The following is an 18832-nucleotide window of genomic DNA, read 5'->3' on the forward strand; positions in this document are numbered from 1 at the left end:
AGGAGGAGTATGACAGTATAGTTTAGCATGGCTTGCTTACACAATCTGTGGTCTCTTTTCCTTGAATAATTAAGTAGGAGCAAGTCTAATCTTAGAAACAAGGAGTTCCACCACATCATTATCAGCATGATGCATGAAATGTAGGATTGGTTAAAGAAAGAAAAGGGTAATGGAAGAACTATCAAGGTATCTTTTTTTTCAAGCCAGATGTTGTCCTCTGTTAAAAAACAAATGAACCCCACATACACACACAGGGAAACAGTACTAGACATGGCAGTATTGACTGTAAAATATTTACCATGTTCTGGGTAGGTATCAGTATTGCTATCTCACTCATATCTTAAGGTGGATCTCATTAAAGCAGTGTAACTTATTTACACAGCCTCATGGTACAATAATTTTGCTTTATCTGGGGGTATATTGTCACTTTACATCAAAGTGCATTTGTTAGAAGAGCAAGCTTCAGGACTGAGGATGATAGTTAATGCTGCTGCAAGTCTAGTAGTCATTGTTGACTGCAAAGACACAATTTTACATAATCTGTGTAAACAACTCCTGTTCCTCTGAAACACTCTCTTATCTCAAAATAGAGTATTAAAAAACAAACAAAAATGTAATTAAATTATAATCCTCTTTATTTTTAATCTAATCTAATTCTGTTACGATCTCCCACTTCATTTCTGATGATTTTAAGTAGGTATTTTTCTTTCTCTTTGTCCCTTTCTCTGTTTTTTTTCTAAATACTAAGGATTTTTTTTTGTGAATGTCACATGGCTGGAAAAGCATTCCAACTGGCCTAATTAGTGTCCAGTATAATGCAATAAAATTTAGCATTCAATTAGTCATCAGGGTCAAACACTGTCCTCTTGAGTGTGGAGAATAAAAATTCAATACTTTAATCTCTTTATTAAAAGATTCTCTTGGGTTACAGAAGCAGATTAAAAATTATGCTATCATCAAAGGTGATGAGTCTGCCAAATGTGCCTTTGTAACTAACTCTAAAAGGCTAGGAATATTTTCAATGTTAGCGAACAAAATGAATCGGTGGACTATCATCATTAGAAAACTGCATGATCTGGCATTATTGCAAATGGAAATAATCAGCATTTCCTTCTAGAAAGAGCCTTTTGTATACCAAATTTGCTTTCAGTGTATTTTTCTTTTAATGCTGTTGTAAGAATTGTTTGTTCTGCTCACATCTGGTCCTTAAAACATATTCATTAGGCAGACGTTTTGATAGGAATTAAAGAACAAATGTTGTAGTATTCATTGTCAAATATCAAAATACATAACTGTCATATTAGGATGTTCTTTCTCTGGATCTAGTGCTATGCAGGCAAAATATGATTGTAGCGTTAAAAAAAACCCAACACAATAGCTTAGTTGTGGATCAGTTCTTCGTTGCACACTGCTGTATATAGTTGAGTTTCATACTTCTTCCCTTACTCAGTATGTTTACTTTCCTGTGTAAAACTGAGCCTCCTGTGATTTTGTTTCTTTATTCTGATATTCTATACCAGAGCTGGATGTGTGTGTTTGTGTGTTTGCTTCTTTCTTCCTTTCTTTTTTTTTTTCTTTTAATTTATTTGGTTTGTTGGTTTGTTTTTTTTCCCAAGTAGGTGTATGGGCATGGCAAGTCAAAATCTTCATGTGAAATACTTGGTAAATAGAATTGTAGTAGAGAAGGGAGTGGGGTTTGGTCTACAATTTTCAAAATCTAATAGCTATGGGCATCCAGTTTCTCTAGCCGTTACTGATCATCTAGTCCTTATTTACATGGGTCAACTAATGCAGACATAGGATAGGAAATGGTAGGACTTGTAAAATATTACTACCTCGAGTACAACTATAATGTAAAAATAGTCTAGTTACACACATATGAATGTTTACATGTATATATTTAAATGTCTTGATTATTATCTTAAGCTATGTATAGCTCTCATGATTAAGATCTGTATGCAACATCAATTTAAACATATTTCCTTTTTTGAATCTCTGAAAAACCTCTCTTTTTTAATGGATACACAGTCTCACTCACAGTGAAATAAGCAAAATCTTTATTTGTCCTAATTAAGTTTGTATAAGGGTCTTGATCCTAGTTTTTTATACTTAGGGGTATAAGGAGTGAAGACCTTCATCCTTTTCTTTTTCATGTATAACGTCACTTGTGTCAAAGGTAAGAAATACTTGTGAATGGATATATGCTGGGTTATCCTAGAGAAGGAAAAATCACTGTTGAATAAGTCTTTCATTTCTGTTTAGTGATAGACATAGCAATATCTTTATCTTCTGAAATGACTGGGAGGTTCTCCTGGTTGAGAGAGAGTAGTTATAGCTCCACCTAAAATAATATTCAGTTAGTAATATATTTTGGCTCCATAGTCACAAAATAGATTTCACAACCAATATAGAGTGTACAAAGAACTGTGAAAGGTAATTTTTATTTTGTGCTTATATGAGTTTCTCTTCCTCTTTTTCCTCAAGGGGGATATTAAGTCTTTCTAATCACTGTCTGTTGAAATCATAAAATAAAATTATAAGACCTTCATAAGAAAGAGTGGTAGTGGTCATACTATACTGTAACTAATAAATCATGCATCAGTAATTTTTTGTAATTTAAAGGAAGACCATGTCTCAGGAAGAGCTTTTCACATGGCATATTTTGTGCTGATTTTGTGCTGAAAAATACTTTGTAGAATCTGTTGTCAGGAAGTTTTAGAAAAAAAGTTATTAAACATTTAAAATTGTTCAAGTATTGTTTATAACTTTGCTTCAGGTACTACTGAGAGATATAGAAAGATTCACCATGTGAATTGTTTGTTTTAAAAGTTTAGAGATTTATGGCAATACCTCTTAAAATTAGGTTATTGTTACAGTGTGTACATCTGCATTTGAATGTTTTTTCTGCCATCAACGGGTATGGTATCCTGCAACAAGACAATGCAAGAAGAGCACCTCTTGCTGATCATTTTAGCTGGATGTGAGATCATACTTCTTTTAAAAGTAGCAAAATCAAGCTGTAGATACATTTTTTGGCTCTGCTCAATTTGCAGACTTTTTTAAGTCTTAGATCTTGTCAGGGAGGTCAAAACCAAAAATTATAAACTCCTGTGCCACAGTAGAATATGGAATACTTTTATAGCTTTTGTCCTTTTTCTTCACCTGACATTTTGCTCTCTGAATGTGTTATCCCTTTTTATTTTTGTACTACAGAAATATTTATTCTCAGAGAAAAATTCTGCCTTCAAATACGTGCAGAAAGTCTCATTCACATCAAAGAAAGTTCCTCTCTGTCTATGTGGTAACCTCTGGGCCCTCATTTTTGAGAAAGAAAATAGTGAAATGTAGCATAGTGAAAGGTATTTGTTTTAAATAGGACAGATAGGTGTCCTGAGTAGCAAGTTTGAGCAAGTTTTTAAAATATTGTTGCAAAGAGGTTTTAATACATTATCATTCTGCAAAGCTCAACAGAAAGTTATGATCAAACATTTTGCATTTATTGACAGCAGATATAAGTTTTAGAGCTAAAAACAATTTTTCCTGTATCAAAATCAACAGTAAAGAAAGTTACTTTTTTTTACTGACTCATATTCTAAGTTACATCACTTTTGCTACATAACAGTTACGACAAATTTAGAAATAAACACATTAAAAATTTCTACAACTATTTAGCTCAAGGGAAGGAGTGAGACATCCCAGAAATGTTCTGCTCGTTTCATTCATTTGGCCAGGTGGCATCTATAGCATAAATTTCTATTACTCTCATTCAGAAGCAGTCTTGATTTCTCCTTACCAAACTGACATTCTGGTAACCAACATATGGTGTTCAATAAAGAGATCAAAGTAAATTACTGCATGCTGGTATGATAGCCTAAGGTGTAGTCCCTTAAATTAAAAATGGGAGATACTACCTGTATCATACTTTATCAATATGTACTAGTTACAACACTTATCCAAGATCTCTCATCTATCTCCAGTTTCTTAGCCATACCTTGATTATTGGAATATATTTACCATAAAATTTTATGTAATTCCAGGTGAAATTATGGCGTTCTATAATTTCTCCACTTCCATTTTTTTAAAACTCATAGGTACTGAATCGATACACCCAACTGTCAAACGATTGACACTGAGGGTTCCTCTATTGTTACCATTCTGCTTATGGTAGTTTCAATCACATCCTTGAGATGTATCTCAAGAAAGACTAAGGAATAGATATAATTAAGGAATATAGAATAAATACAGATATAATTAGGGAGAACAACAGGCAGCTTCTGCAACTTTCTTGATCTTTTTGCTGTTTTGAGTGCTTAATTGAAGATTTTGCTTTGTGAATAAGGGAAAGAGAATTGCCTTTTTTAGGGAGGGTGAAAGATATGCTTTTAGGGAAAGTAAACAAGCAATGAAGCATAATAGTTTTTAGAAGCCTGTAGAAATATTGCAGTGGGTCATTTTTACAAATTGTGAATCAGAAAAGCAGATTTCAAATTGCATTCTGCTTGTCTGCAAATCATATATCCATGAGAGATGATATAGATCGTATTAACTTAAAGCTGGACTAGAGCGGTGTAATAATCTTCACAGAAATTGCAATCTTACTATCATACAGTTACAGTCACAAGAAGATACAGAGATTTTTGAAACAGAAATCTACAAACGACTTTTTGTAAAAAAAGTGTCTGTATCACAAATTCCACCTGCAGCTAAGAACTTATCCATGCTTTGAGCATGGTTACTGACAATATCAGTTATTACTTTATGTCCAATATTAACAGTGACTCACTTTTTCTTCTCTATATGACTGCAATATATGGTAACATATACTCTGCTATATTTAGTGGCATATGCAAACTATATGAAATTATTCTATGAAATGGGATTGTTTTGGTGAAGAGCCAGCTGGTAGAAACAAAAGAGGCATAAGTAGAAGAGAAAATTATGAGTAATAGGAATTCTCAATGAGTTTCTGTGATTTCATTGTTCCAGTTAGATCAGACTGAATTAATTAGCAATGATAAGCGCAACAACACTTCTTTTTGCCTTATACTTCCTCAAGTTATGTTGACACATCTAAATAAAACAAGGTAGGAGACCATACTCTAGCTTTGAGACCAAACTGTATGATTCTTATCCTCGAATTTTCTCTTGTCCTATGTGGTGAGACAGTTGTCTTAAGATGTATAAATATCTCTTTTTGTTTATATTCTTTTCCCTTTTCAGAATGCCTGAAATAGGATGAAGATGGAACGACATGCTACTTTCATATCAAGAAACAGATGATACTACTGAAATCCTGGTGTGTGGCGAGTGAACAAAGGTGGTTCAGAGCAAGTGATGTAGGAGTCTTGAAATTCGTGAGTGAATTTGAGTTGTATTGAGCAGATAAGTTTAATGTACATGGAAAGTTGTATTTATTTGTACAGTCAGTTGTATATGATGTGTCACTTGATGGCTCAGGTGATATATGGTGAGGTCTAAGCTTGTGAAAGTACCTTTTGTACTTCCTGACTTCATCGGATCCTTGCTGAGCTTGTTAGCTTTCTTGTGTTAAGCTTGTGATAGCTTCGTCTCTGAGAATAAAACTTCTTTTTAAATAGACATCAAGACAAACAAAACAACCAAAAAGCTATTCTGGATTTTTAACGATGCTTATAAGCCCTTCTGTGAAGTTGTGTGAAGTTGATGACACTTATGTACATCCTTATTTACAACACTTCTGTACCCACAGAAACAATTCTTATGTGTATGGATTTTTTTACAGCAGCAAGTTTATTCAATAAGATCTAAGTCACTGAATTTCAAGTAAACAGTATCTTTTTCTCTGCTGGCCTGAATGAAAATGAATAGAGGTATTACTTTCAAGAATATTAACAGAATCCTCCATCCTTGTTAGAAAACAAAGTATAATTTATTTTTCTTTTATGTGGTCATTTGATCTCAGTCATGTATGCATCGTTTTTTTAAAGCTATTTCTATCTCTACATCTTTTTTTTTTTTTTGTGGGGTTTCTAATTCTCTCAACCCCCTAAAAATATGGTAAAGTTAAATTTAGTAGAAAAAAATAGGAAATGCACTAAAATATTTGACTGAGCTATATAAAATTATTCTGCCAAAAAGAAGGTGACTGTCTATAGGAAGCAGATAGCAATTCTTCAGTTTTATAAAGTAATATCAAGAATTCTTCTCTAATCTAATCTTATCTAATCATTTTGAAATATATCACACTGAAGATCTCCCCATCACTGTGTTTATGTATCCTTCCTAATAGTCTTCTACAGCATTAAAAATGTGTAAGGCTGCCAAGCCAATGAAGAGTTTTAGGAAAATTGTAATTCAGACACAGAAATATGATACATATGCAAATGAGGAGAAGTAGAGGGTATGCAAAAAGGAAACTTCATTTTTAAAGGAAAGGAGTGATAATCACCTAAAAGGAGACCCAAATGGATTTAAAGTTCCAATCTCTTCTGCACATCCTTGCTTCTACCCTTACCTAAATGTGAAGGATGAAGACACGGTATAGCTTCATAATCGTGATTAAAGCAGAAGACACAACAGACTGCACACTGATCAATATTAGTGTTGAAAGTAAAATTTTGTTATTAACCTAATTAAATCAAACCTGAATGCACAGCAGGACTTAGTGTCTGAATACCATCTACCTACCAGTTCTTTGGCTGCAAAAGTTGTCTTTCTGTATGTGTTTACCAAAACTGCTTAGGAAATGGTTATGAACTGTTACTACAGAGATTACCACTGAGTGCATGTCTATATCAGAGTCATTGCAAGAGTAAGGACTCCATATTTGGAAGCTCTAAAAGTGGAAAGATAATTATTCGCTTCTGAGAATGAAGTTTTCTTCACCAAAGAAAATACAAAGATTTTTTCCTTTCTCATGTCCTTTGTTTATTTTCCTGGTTTTTCTCTGGATGTATTTTAGACATTTTGGAGGTTTGCTTGATACATTAAAAAAACCCCGGTAACTTCTGTGAACACGATTAGACCATGTGTGTTGCACTAATCAGCTTGTTACTTTTTGGGACCTCCAGACTATTTTTCTGCATTATGTACAGAGCCAATTGTAACTAATTTCTGGTCTATGACAGTAAATAAAGTTATTAATTAAGAAGAGGAGTACTTCACTGAGGTTATTTTGAGAATCTGGTTCCAGTGTTTTGAAGTATGCTTTCCCTTGTGTGTATCTCCCCCACACTAAGAGAGTTGATTAAAAACCAAAACAAAACAAAAAAAAATACCAAGTACTTCAGAAAGTACAGTCACTTAAAAGAAACTTAACTGAAAAGTCTGTCCTAGTCAAAAACAGAAAAACATCTCAGTCAAAGATGAATAAAAAACTTGTTTTGTTCTGAAATTCTCTAGGAAAAATATAGCTAGAACAGTGGAAGAAAACATTTTCTAGAAAAGACTGAAGGATCTTCTCTTATATACTTCCTCTTATACTGCTGTACATATCTCCAAATTGATCCTGAAAAAGGTCGTAGGATATAGGACAGAAGTCTGTAAAATGTAGAATTGAATAAACATGAAATAGGGAGTAATTACTTAGTATTTCTTGGAGTACAAGAATGAGAATTATCAAATTAGAGGATCAAGTCATGGGTTTAGAGCAAATGCAAGCAGGTATTTTCTCATACAGTGTGTAGTTAACTTGTTGAGTCATTACTTTATAGACACCAAATTTCTACTTGTTTTCTAAAAACAGTTCATAGAAATTTACAGGGGCAAAAAGAAGACCAAAGGACAGTAAACATGAAAATACAATGCAGGGAGTCCATGAGGTACAGAGGGCTGAAAACTAGTGTAATATACTAATGAAGCTAGAAGAATAGACCAAGGGAAAGACTACTGATATACTTTTCTCCCACATGCTCCACCAACATAGCTTATCAAAACCAGAACAGAGTGTGAATTAGGCCTTTTTTTCTGGTACAATCTCTGTATTCTAAACTTTTATCAAAGGGATAAATCCCTCCTTCTCTTTCTCATTTCATTTACTTGTAACTGTGCTTTTTCACCCTGAACTCCTATTATTTTTTCTGTTTCACATCCTACCCTACCTCATCTACTGCCATTATTACCACTGATCAATATCCTCTCCCAAGATATCTCTTTCCCCTCCTGCATAAACTCCTAAGGCATTCATCACTCTGCTTTAATCTTCTCCATCTGGTGGTGTTTCTATGCACTCATCCATTCAACAGGCCTATGAAGAGGAGTACTGACATTTCTTATTTCCTGCACCTACTTTACTCTGAGCAATGCCATGTAGGGAGAACATGGGTGAAGAGCAGTAAGATGCCACACTGATGTGTTGTGATGTGCCACAGAGCAAGCTGTTATCATCTTGTCCTTTCCTTTTCGTTTCACCTGGCCCAAACAGAGCAAAATCCAACAAGGCTAGCAACGAAAGATAAAGCAGCATCTAAAAGATCTGTTATTAGACCTGACACACTCAGATGTTAGATAACATAAGAGTGTTTTGCTATCTTTCTGTCTCTAGATGGCATAGTATATGTCACATAACAAGGCCATGGTAGAACCATCTGCTTAATAACACATTGTGTATAATGAACTGAGTCTCATCTATGCATTAAGTTTAAAGTACTTTAAGATATCTCGATTGCAGTGGTCTCTCTTAATTGTGTTATCCTCTTGACATAGGATTTTACCATTTTAAAGTGGTTCAGGAGATATTCAAAGCACACCAGAAGTACAGAGCTCTCTTTTTACCAGTTGACTCCTCCAAGGAATTCCAAATTCCTCAAAACTGCAGAAGAAAGTAGATATAAGGCATTGTCAGTACCCAGTGACAGTTTGTACATTAGTGTTTGTGGAACTCCATCATACACTTTCTTAAACACATTTTTTCCTGTACCGTGCTGCTTTAATCACATAATTGTGTTTCAAGAGACAACATTTGCTAAGTCCAAAGGCACTTATCAGGCATTCACTAGCCCGTACACAATACCTTAGCATACACATACACACACAAATGTTTCCTTTCAGCTACTAAGGCTATAGTAATCCGTGGTTACTCTTAATTAAAAATTAATCTGAACAAGCAAAAAGGAGAGTGAGGAAACACCTTTTAGCCTGTTATTTCTTAAAGTCACTTACTCTATGAATCTTATCTTACTGTGTTTACTGTTAGGCTTAACTTGTCACCATTTATTTTGATTAAGATACGTTATACAGCCTTTTTAAATGAGAAGAAATACATCATCCTGTCTGCATCTCTTTCTAAGATCCCCACTAAGACCTGTGGGGAAAATGGTGCTGTAAGTTTCATTATATGGAGAGAGAAGTTGATCTTTAATAGATTAGATACTCTTCACAGCACTACACTATACGACTTCTGCTCTATTTTACTCCCCCTTAGGTAAATCCAATTTTAGATGTGAAGCTTCAGATTAAGAAATATGGTGAAACATAGACTGTAGAAATGTATGATATTCATCACAAGCTTTTAGCGTTTTTATGTGTGTACATTTTTTTCTACTAGTCAGACATAGAGACTGAATAAAGAACAGCATGAGTCCAGAAGAAATAAGTTAAGTGAAAACAGAAACAGTTGATTGTGTGCATTAGGTTGCATTATTTCAGATAGTCTTTTCCTTTTTCCTATTTCCTTTTACTTTTTCTTCTTTCCTTTTTCTTCTTTCTTTTTTCCATTATCCATTTCTTTTCTTTTTTTCTTTTTTTTTTTCTCTTGAAACCATTGCAATATACCGATACATTTCAAATGGAGGTGGTTTTGTACTGGGAAAGTCCTTGTTTGCTAGACTGATTTATATAGTTACAGTCAGCTTGAAGTGTAGCTTAAATAAAAAAATAGTCTTTTAGAGATGATACCTAGAAAATGTATGGGCTTTCTTACATTGTTGTACACTTGTATTCTTCACACATGGAAGACTCAAAGAAGGAAACTGGGAAATATCTTGAGAAAACAATAAAGAGGATGTGTCGTGGTTTGACCCCAGCTGGCAACTAAATGTCACACAGCCACTCACGCACTCCGCTCACAGTGGGATGAGGGAGAGAATCAGAAGAGTAAAAGTGAGAAAACTCGTGGTTTGAGATAAAGACAGTTTAATAGGTAAAGCAAAAGCCACACACACAAGCAAAACAAAACAAGGAATTGATTCATTACTTCCCATCAGCAGGCAGGTGTTCAGCCATCTCCAGGACAGCAGGGCTCCATCACGCATAACAGTTACTTGGGAAGACAAATGCCATTACTCTGAACGTCCCCCCCCTTCCTTCTTCTTCCCCCAGTTTTATATGCTGAGCATAATGTCATATGGTATGGAATATCCCTTTGGTCAGTTGGGGTCAGCTGTCCCAGCTGTGTCCCCTCCCATCTTCTTGTGCATCCCCAGCCCACTTGGGGTGGTGAGGTGGTGTGAAAAGCAGAAAAGGCCTTGACTCTGTGTAAGCCCTGCTCAGCAATAGTGAAAACGTCTCTGCATTATCAACACTGTTTCCAACACAAATCCAAAACATAGCCCTATGCCAGCTACTATAAAGAAAATTAACTCTACCTCAGCCAAAACCAACACAGAATGATACATACATGCAGAAAGCTAACATGGGAAAATGGGAGTTCATATCTATCACTGATACGTTCAGCGTACCATAAATCACAGATATTTATGTGATGTTTCTTGCCCAGAGCATCTCATATGCCATGTGAGCATTACTCAGTATCTTGTAACAAGCTTAGGATCTTTAATATGGAAGTGGGTGAACTAAATACATTATCTACTTTTGTTTAGCTCAGTTGTTCTTGTAATGTTAGAAAGTACCCAAATATTGCCTTGGGCAGATGATGCTTGTGCATCATAAGCTTAAAAGTAACACTTTTTTTGTTAGACTAATACGATTATGTTCACACTGTACAATTCCATCAAGAGACCATGTGGAAATAATCATAAGGCAAAAGTTATAATATTAATTGCAGATTCTGAGGACATAGCATCAAAACCTGAATGAGCTAGATGTCGCAAAGGTTTTTTATTATCATGTTGCTGATAGTACACTAAAAATGAATACTTGCCTTTACCAGGAAGAAAAATCGTTTGTGGGATGACTAACACACTTTTTTCTTTTGTGTGGCTATTGATACACGTGTTTCCCCTTGTAGAAAATGTGTTTGCATTTTTTTAATGTGGAATGACTACTAGTATGTAGATTCTGATTTTTCACACCTCACTCAAAATTCCAAAGATGTTTCAAACAGCACCTTTCTTTTACTTGAACAATACAAATATTTTTCAAAAAACATGACAGTCCACCAGGTCCCAGTAGAAATTATTTGATGTGCTCTTCTATTGTATCAAGATGATGTGTAGATGCAGATTTTCTTCATTTTTTTCATCTATATTAGTTAATCCTTCTTCAGGAAAAAGTACTAATTCAGAACATCCTTCAGACTCTCTCTTTGATGGAAATAAAAACGGTGTTTCCTTGTCTAATAGTGTAATTCCTAGTGTTATAATTGGACCATCATATTGAATAGACTTAAAGTTTGCATGTTAACAGATACTATTTTTACCAATGCCCAAGTATGTCTGTGGGTATGTGTTTGCCACAGTTTCTAAGCTGTGGGTTTAATTTCCACAAACACTCCCCTTTCCGTTTCTTTATTTTGGTCTCAGTTTTGATCTAAGATGCATTCTGGGTAAAGGAAATATTTTCCTTGAACTCTCACCTGTAATAAATAACCTCACAGACATTTTCCAACTCAGTATCTTCTTTTTCACTAATCTGAGAAACTATGAAAGACTGTAACAGGTCTGCCATTAGTAAGTCCACTTTTAATATCCTGACATTTTGCAATACATGTCATGTTGTACTGTTTTCATAAAAGGATAATTATTATGGTCTTCTAGACATTCAGATGAGCTACTACAGAGCACAGCAATACTCTTGCTGATATTTTTGTTTCTTAACTACCGATCTTGTAAAATTTTCCAGTTTCATCACAGCTATAACTATAACATGTATCTATATCACATCTTTTAGTGTTCTTTATTTGACCATTTAGATCTCTCTATTTTTTCTTCTTTCTTTTTTTTCTAAAAAAAAAATAATCTTAAGGTGTGTTTGATACTCTAGAATGCAGGTTAGCACCTGCAAGTTTTAAAAGCATTATAAAATGAAAACTGGAATAAAAAAACCCAAATGACAGCAGGTCAATTCAAGTCATGCTAAAAATTTTACCAACGGCACTCTTAAATATGGTGATGAGTTCAGAAACTGATACAGACAAATTTATGTTACTGCTAATACAAGAAGATCGTTCTTTGAATTTATAAATGTAGTTATGGTATTATATGTAGGGGTTTTTACTTTTTTTTTTTTTTGTAAATCTACGATTGTTTTTTTTCTCTTTTTGCAAAAATGTTATCACAACTACTAGACCACTTCATGACAGCCTGTTGAACATATATGTCAAGTGGTGCTTGTTTTACTCTTAAGTCTATGAGTACGATCTAACTTTGAATTTAGATCTAACTTTGAAATAGATCCTGCTTTGAGTAGAGAGTTAGACCAGATGACCTCCAGAGACCCCTTTCAAGCTAAATTATTTTGTAATTCTATTTAACTTAGTCAGTGGTGTGCTATTCTTCCTCCTCTTCTTCTTCCTCTTTCTCCTCTTCCCCTTGTTCCTCCTCTTCCTTCTCATATTCTTCTTCGTCTTGTTCCTCCTTCTGGTAGTCATGGTTTTTGTATAATCCTACAGTCTTTAAAATAAGGTAAGTGTAGCTTGCTGTCTTTGTTTTTCAAAGAAATTGAGATCTTAGAGACAATAGATACACGTTATTTGTCCTTAAAAAGGACCAAAAGTAGTCATTATGTTACAGTGAACTTACTGATTTAACTTGCTACTTTTAGTGTAGAAGTACAGTAGCTTGCATTATTTAGCTTAGATAGTAAGCCATAATTAGAACAGCTCGGGTTGGAAGGACCTTGAAATTCTCAGGAATACTTCTGTACCTGTTGGTGTTTATAAAACAACAGAAAAACTTTGCTGAGATCATCATTAAGATTACCTAAGAGGAAAGCAATAATTTATGTTCAGTACTTCGTTTGAATGATATATATTTTGTAAGACAAAATATGGAAAGGATACCAGGAAGATAAAATTAAGTATTTAATATATTGAAGGAGTCAGGGACCTCACTGCAAAAGTACCATATTGAGAGTGGGATTGTAACGAAGATGCACAAGAGATACAAGTTACAGTACACAAGAAATTCTAAAGGCAGTATCTGTAGGTCATGTAAATTAGCGAAATAGCACTGAAGTCCACAAGGTTACACGAGTCAATAGCAGCTTAGAATTATTAAGTTATAGCAACAGACAGTAGGTGTGAAACAAGCCTAAGTCTATCACTATAACAGCATTGTCAGAAGGCTAATGAAAAAGATGACTTGGTTAGTTTATAGTCAGCTATAATTCTTTTTTTTTTGTATTCTTACCTGCAAGCAACTGGTAAAAGGTTGCCTAGTTCTTTATTAACTCAACTGAACAGATTTCTAGTATGGAGGTACCTCAGAACACTTTTTCACACTATCATCCTTTCACTTGTAAGTATTCTATAAGAAAAAATATTTTAGCATAGAAATATATGGCATAATAAAAAATTTCCATATGTTTCTAGATGGTAACTTCTTTTTTTCTTTACCCTCCCCCCTCATCTTTAAGCTTTGATGCATACTATTATCTATAAATCCAATAAAATACCCTTGATGAATGGTAGATATGATTATTTAAGAGAAATTTAAAGAAAGAAGGAAACTCCCGGTTCAAATAGCAGAAAGATTTTTCTTCTTCAGTGATGTCTTTCTGTACTCTATATTGCATTGTTTTCCTTCCTTTTCTATTTGTGTTTTAGCTACTGTCCTATTTCCAGTGTAATTTATTTTCTATAATTCTGTATTATATGAGTCTTCACTGCTTAAAGTGTATCTACGTAAGTGTCTTAGTTCAGATCTGAGTTACGCATGTGGAGTAGATATCCTGATAATTCCACTTAACTCTCTTTGGTTTATAGCTTGGTAATTTGGAGTAGTCTTGGAGAGTGCAAAGAAGATTTTGTTCAAGATGGAACTGAACTGAAAAATGTTTTGCAGCAGCTCATAGACATTTAGTTCATGGGACCAGACTAAAGATACTCTAGCTCCCGAAATGTGCATGGTGTGGACTAAGTATCATCAACACCAACTGTTCTATTCCAGATGTTTTTTCCAACTTGGCCACACTTTTACTGAATTAAACTTAACCTTAGTCTTTTGAGAACTAACATTTTTCAGTGAAAAATAGCCCTCCCACTCCTTTACCAGTTTAACTAACTTTTGTTAGTTAAACCATGATTATGAGGATGGAGAAAGACTGAGGAATTGAAGAAGTATGATAAAAAGTATAGTCCTGGGTTCTGCACAGTTGGATATTTCCTTTTAAGGCTGTTATTTGTATTCAAGTTTCCTACTAAATTAGAGATTCTTATTTCTCAGTATTGCCTCCTGCAGAAAAGAAAGAGATTATTTGTTGTTTCTTTCATCCAAATACAACACACTTTGTCTGAGGTGTACTTATCTTTTTGGCTTTCTTAGGTGCTATTATGGATGGTCCTGTTTCAGCTTTCAATCAGCCCAAGTTCCTACAAAATTAAACTGTATCTTTTATGAAGCTATCAGCTGATGGTGACAAATGTATGTGTGTGCTTTTAGAAAAACTCTACATGGGGAAATCCAAGCATCTTTATGGAAAAAATTATGAGGTGGCCAGATTTAGGGTGGTAGGAGTCTTGACTAACAGCGAGTAGTAGAAAAAATTTAAGACCTATTTATTTCATAATGAAATATAATGGCAGTATGCTATATTTGAAAGAAACTATTCATTTGTCTGTTCTTTTAGAATTTGAGAACATAAACTGAAAGCTTCCTACCTTCTGTCCACTGAATGGAGGAGGTGTTTTGTTTTCATTTCCATTCCAGCTCTGAGAGTGATATTGATGCATGTGTTCTGGTTTCTCATAGAACACATATAAATTTATGGACAATTAAATCAAATTTCTAAAGTGATTTCACTTCGTCTGTAGTGTCCAAATATTATTATGAATTTATTTTTATAATTACTGTAGTAACCACGTTGTAATGGATTATTTGCTGCTTATAATTAGTTGTAGTTCATACTTGCATAGTATATCCATTTATCAAACAATAATATTGTAACTTTCTTTCTTCCTTTTACTGTGAAAATTCATGCTTAGTGGTTATTAGGTCTTTTTCTAGAAATATATTCCTCTTCATCTAATTTCTTTCTTACTGAGTAACTGAGAACCTTTTTCTATAATCCCAGTTAAATACAAGCAGTGCCCATCTGAAAGGTTATGGAGGCAAATAGCAAAGTGGAAGGAAGCAACTGTGTTGGTTAGTCAGATGGTGCAGGAATATGCAAGCAGCACCACCCATGAAGAGGGTAGCTCCACTGCTTTTCTGATAAACCTATGCTCAAGCCTAAAATAGCTTTAGAATACAAAGAGCACCCAGTGGCTAAAAATAGGGCTTAGTGTGATGAAATGGTCAGCAGGCAAAGTCAGATGCCTTTGGACTCATTTGAATTAACAACCTTGAGGAATTGAAATCAGTTTGTCTAATGTCTGGTTGGGGACAGCTTGCTCTGACTGAGGTTGTCATTCCAGGCAAAACGATGATTTTGCTTTGTTTGAAATGTATTTGATTGCATTTGCTCTATTTGACCTATGCATAAACTTGTTAGAGTAATATCCCAATGCATGTGAAGATCCTGGAGGAATTGTGTGTGGAAAAAGAACTGAAAACCTCCGGATCATAAAACATAAGGTTTTTCTGATGAAACCATTGTTTAGGTCAGGGTAGCATGTCTGCTATTACCATCATATCCAGAGGGTATCTGCTGATGGGAGATTACAAAGCTACATGTTGTTTTGTGGAGCACACAGTTGCCCTTAAGCATATGGTCTTCTGCCAGTGTTCAAGGAAGCTCTGCTTGACAGATAATTAGAAACTTTGTGATGAAGTCTCTGCTCTTTAGGCAAAATAATCATAAAAGTGGTGAATTAACTCCAGCAGCAGAACATCTAGGGGAAAGAAATATTGAATCTTCTGAAACAGTCTACTCTGCATTAAAGTGAATGTTAACAGTGAAATGATGTATTCTTTGCTAAGGAAGATTGCAATACTACCATTTGTCATGCCATAGACAAGTAAAAATGTGCGTGTTTCCTTTGAAAAACAATAGTTCTCCACTTATTGAGATGATAATGTCTGGGAAAAGTTGGTATCAGCAGTGCCAAGTAGCCAGAGATATGCCAAGTTTGTTCGCGATGCATGGCTTGTGAAATATTTGCTGTTGTTGATGAGATTGAATTCAGAGTCTTAAATCTTAGGCATGTATATTTCTTTTCCTCTTCTTAAAAGAAAAGGAGAATAAGAGACAGTAAACCCTGACTAATGTGAATGACTGCTTTTCTCATCAGTGTTGTAATCTTGCTTTAATGCTCTGCGTGCACCACTGATAACAGAGGTTACTGATGATTTCTAATGAAAAGGGTTATCTTCAGTTTCTTACAATGTCATAAGAAAGAAGGAAGGAAATGTTGCCACCTTGTCTACTAACAAGAATTATCTCCTCTTTGATGAAGAATAGAAATTTGGAATTTGTCAAATATTTGCCTTTCTGCAGATGTACTTCTTTCAGTTTCAGCTTGAATTTGTTTCTTAAATAGATGAAATTGCACACAGATTAAATTCTGAACATAACACTTGCAATCAGCTGGCCTCCATCACATCTCTGCAGTCTATACCACCGTTTTGACTGAGCACGTTCCAATGAAGTATCTATCTGCAAGTGATGATTACACCTGGCATTGTATATGAGGAACTTGTGTGTCTCTGTGCCATTGGTAACATTACTCCCTCATACTGATTGAATGCAAAGAGGAGGGAAAACCACTCCTGAAACAGTGTGGTTGGTAAAAGTGAAGTCTTGAGACAGATGTGGGAGTGGATACTATGTGAGAAACCTTAACAGAATAATCTGAAAGTTAACAGAGGATGATGAGGAAGGGAGAATCTGTCCTTGCTGCCTTTAATAAGCATCTCCTCACCCAATAAAGGACAGTTAACTGCTGAGCAATAAGGAGAACAGTAACTGTCAGTGACTTTGGTGCTATGCTAATAAATGCAAAAGAAAAGACTATAAGAAAGCTGGCAAGAGTTTACTGTGCCTTGAATAAATGTGCCCTGGCCTACTTTTTAAATAGTGGCTTATTAAATGAATTTTGTCCATTTTATGACTTAAGCAAATTGGGATTCCTGCTGGCAGGAAGAGGAGAAATAGTGCATTTAATTTCTTGTCGCCTTCATATTGGCATGTTTTAAGTGCTTGATATGAAATGTTGCCTCAGCTCCTCTAAAGAAAAGGTAAAAAACCTGAAACTAAGAAAAAACATAGGACAGGAATTATAATTTGAGTTGACTGAACACATTTTTTTATTATTTTTATAGGGTGGTTGTTTAGGAAACCTCCAGGGGAAAAATGGACTCGTGTGCCACTTCTATTCCTATTATATTTAGTGAGACAGCTCGACAATATTGGTCTTCATATAACATCCAAAATAAGCATTCATATCTCCCTATTAAAATGTTCTATACTGATTCCTGGTTGGATGCAAGCTTCTCCTTAAATTTCATTAAATACTCACTGATTTCAGAGTTTCATAGTATGGTCCATCTTAAAGTGCAGTTTCCTGACTGTGTAAGCATGTGTAATTTGAGTAAAAAGTAGTATATTTAAACCACAGTTTAAAATTTATACATTCAGTTCCCTGACTCAAATGTTGCATAACTCTGCAAAAAACTGTAGCAAGGAAGATACTGGTGCATTTTAAGACAGCTTCCCCTGGCTTCCAACCAGTAAGACGTCCCAGAAGCCAGGGGGAAAGGCTGGAGCAAGGAAGACGTACCCTTGGTGGAAGAGGATCTGGTCAGGGGATACATAAGCAAACTGGACATACATAAATCAATGGGCCCTGATGGGATGCACCCAGAAGTCCTGAAGGAGCTGGATCATGTCATCCCAAGGCCACTCTTGATAATCTTTGATCGATCATGGCAACAGGGAGAGGTGCCTGAAAACTGGAGGAAAACAAAGATCACTTCTATTTTCAAGAAGAACCAGAAGGAGGACCCAGGGAATTACAGACTGGTCAGCCTCACCTCAGTCCCTGGGAAGGTGATGGAGCAGGTAATCCTGGAAACCATTTCAAGGCACATGAAGGTCAAGGTCATCAGGAGAAGTCAGCATGGATTCACGAATGGGAAGTCATGCTTGATGTGCTGGTTTTGTCTGGGATAGAGTTAATTTTATTCATAGTGGCTGCTATGGGGCTGTTTTGGATTTGTGCTGAAAACCATGTTGATAATATAGAGATATTTTTGTTACTGTTAAGCAGTGCTTACACAGAGTCAAGGCCTTCTCTGCTTCTCAAACCACCCCACCAGCAAGTGGGCTGGGGGTGCACAAGAAGTTGGGAGGGGACACAACTGGGACAGCTGACCTTAACTGACCAAAGGGATATTCCATACCATATCACAGAATCACAGAATCAGCCAGCTTGGAAGAGATCTCTGGGATCATCGAGTCCAACCATTGCCCTGACACCACCATGTCAACTAGACCATGGCACTAAGTGCCATGTCCAGTCTTTTCTTAAACACATCCAGAGATGGTGACTCCACCACCTCCCTGGGCAGACCATTCC

This window comes from Nyctibius grandis, chromosome 3 (assembly GCF_013368605.1).
Source record: "Nyctibius grandis isolate bNycGra1 chromosome 3, bNycGra1.pri, whole genome shotgun sequence".
NCBI lineage: Eukaryota > Metazoa > Chordata > Aves > Nyctibiiformes > Nyctibiidae > Nyctibius > Nyctibius grandis.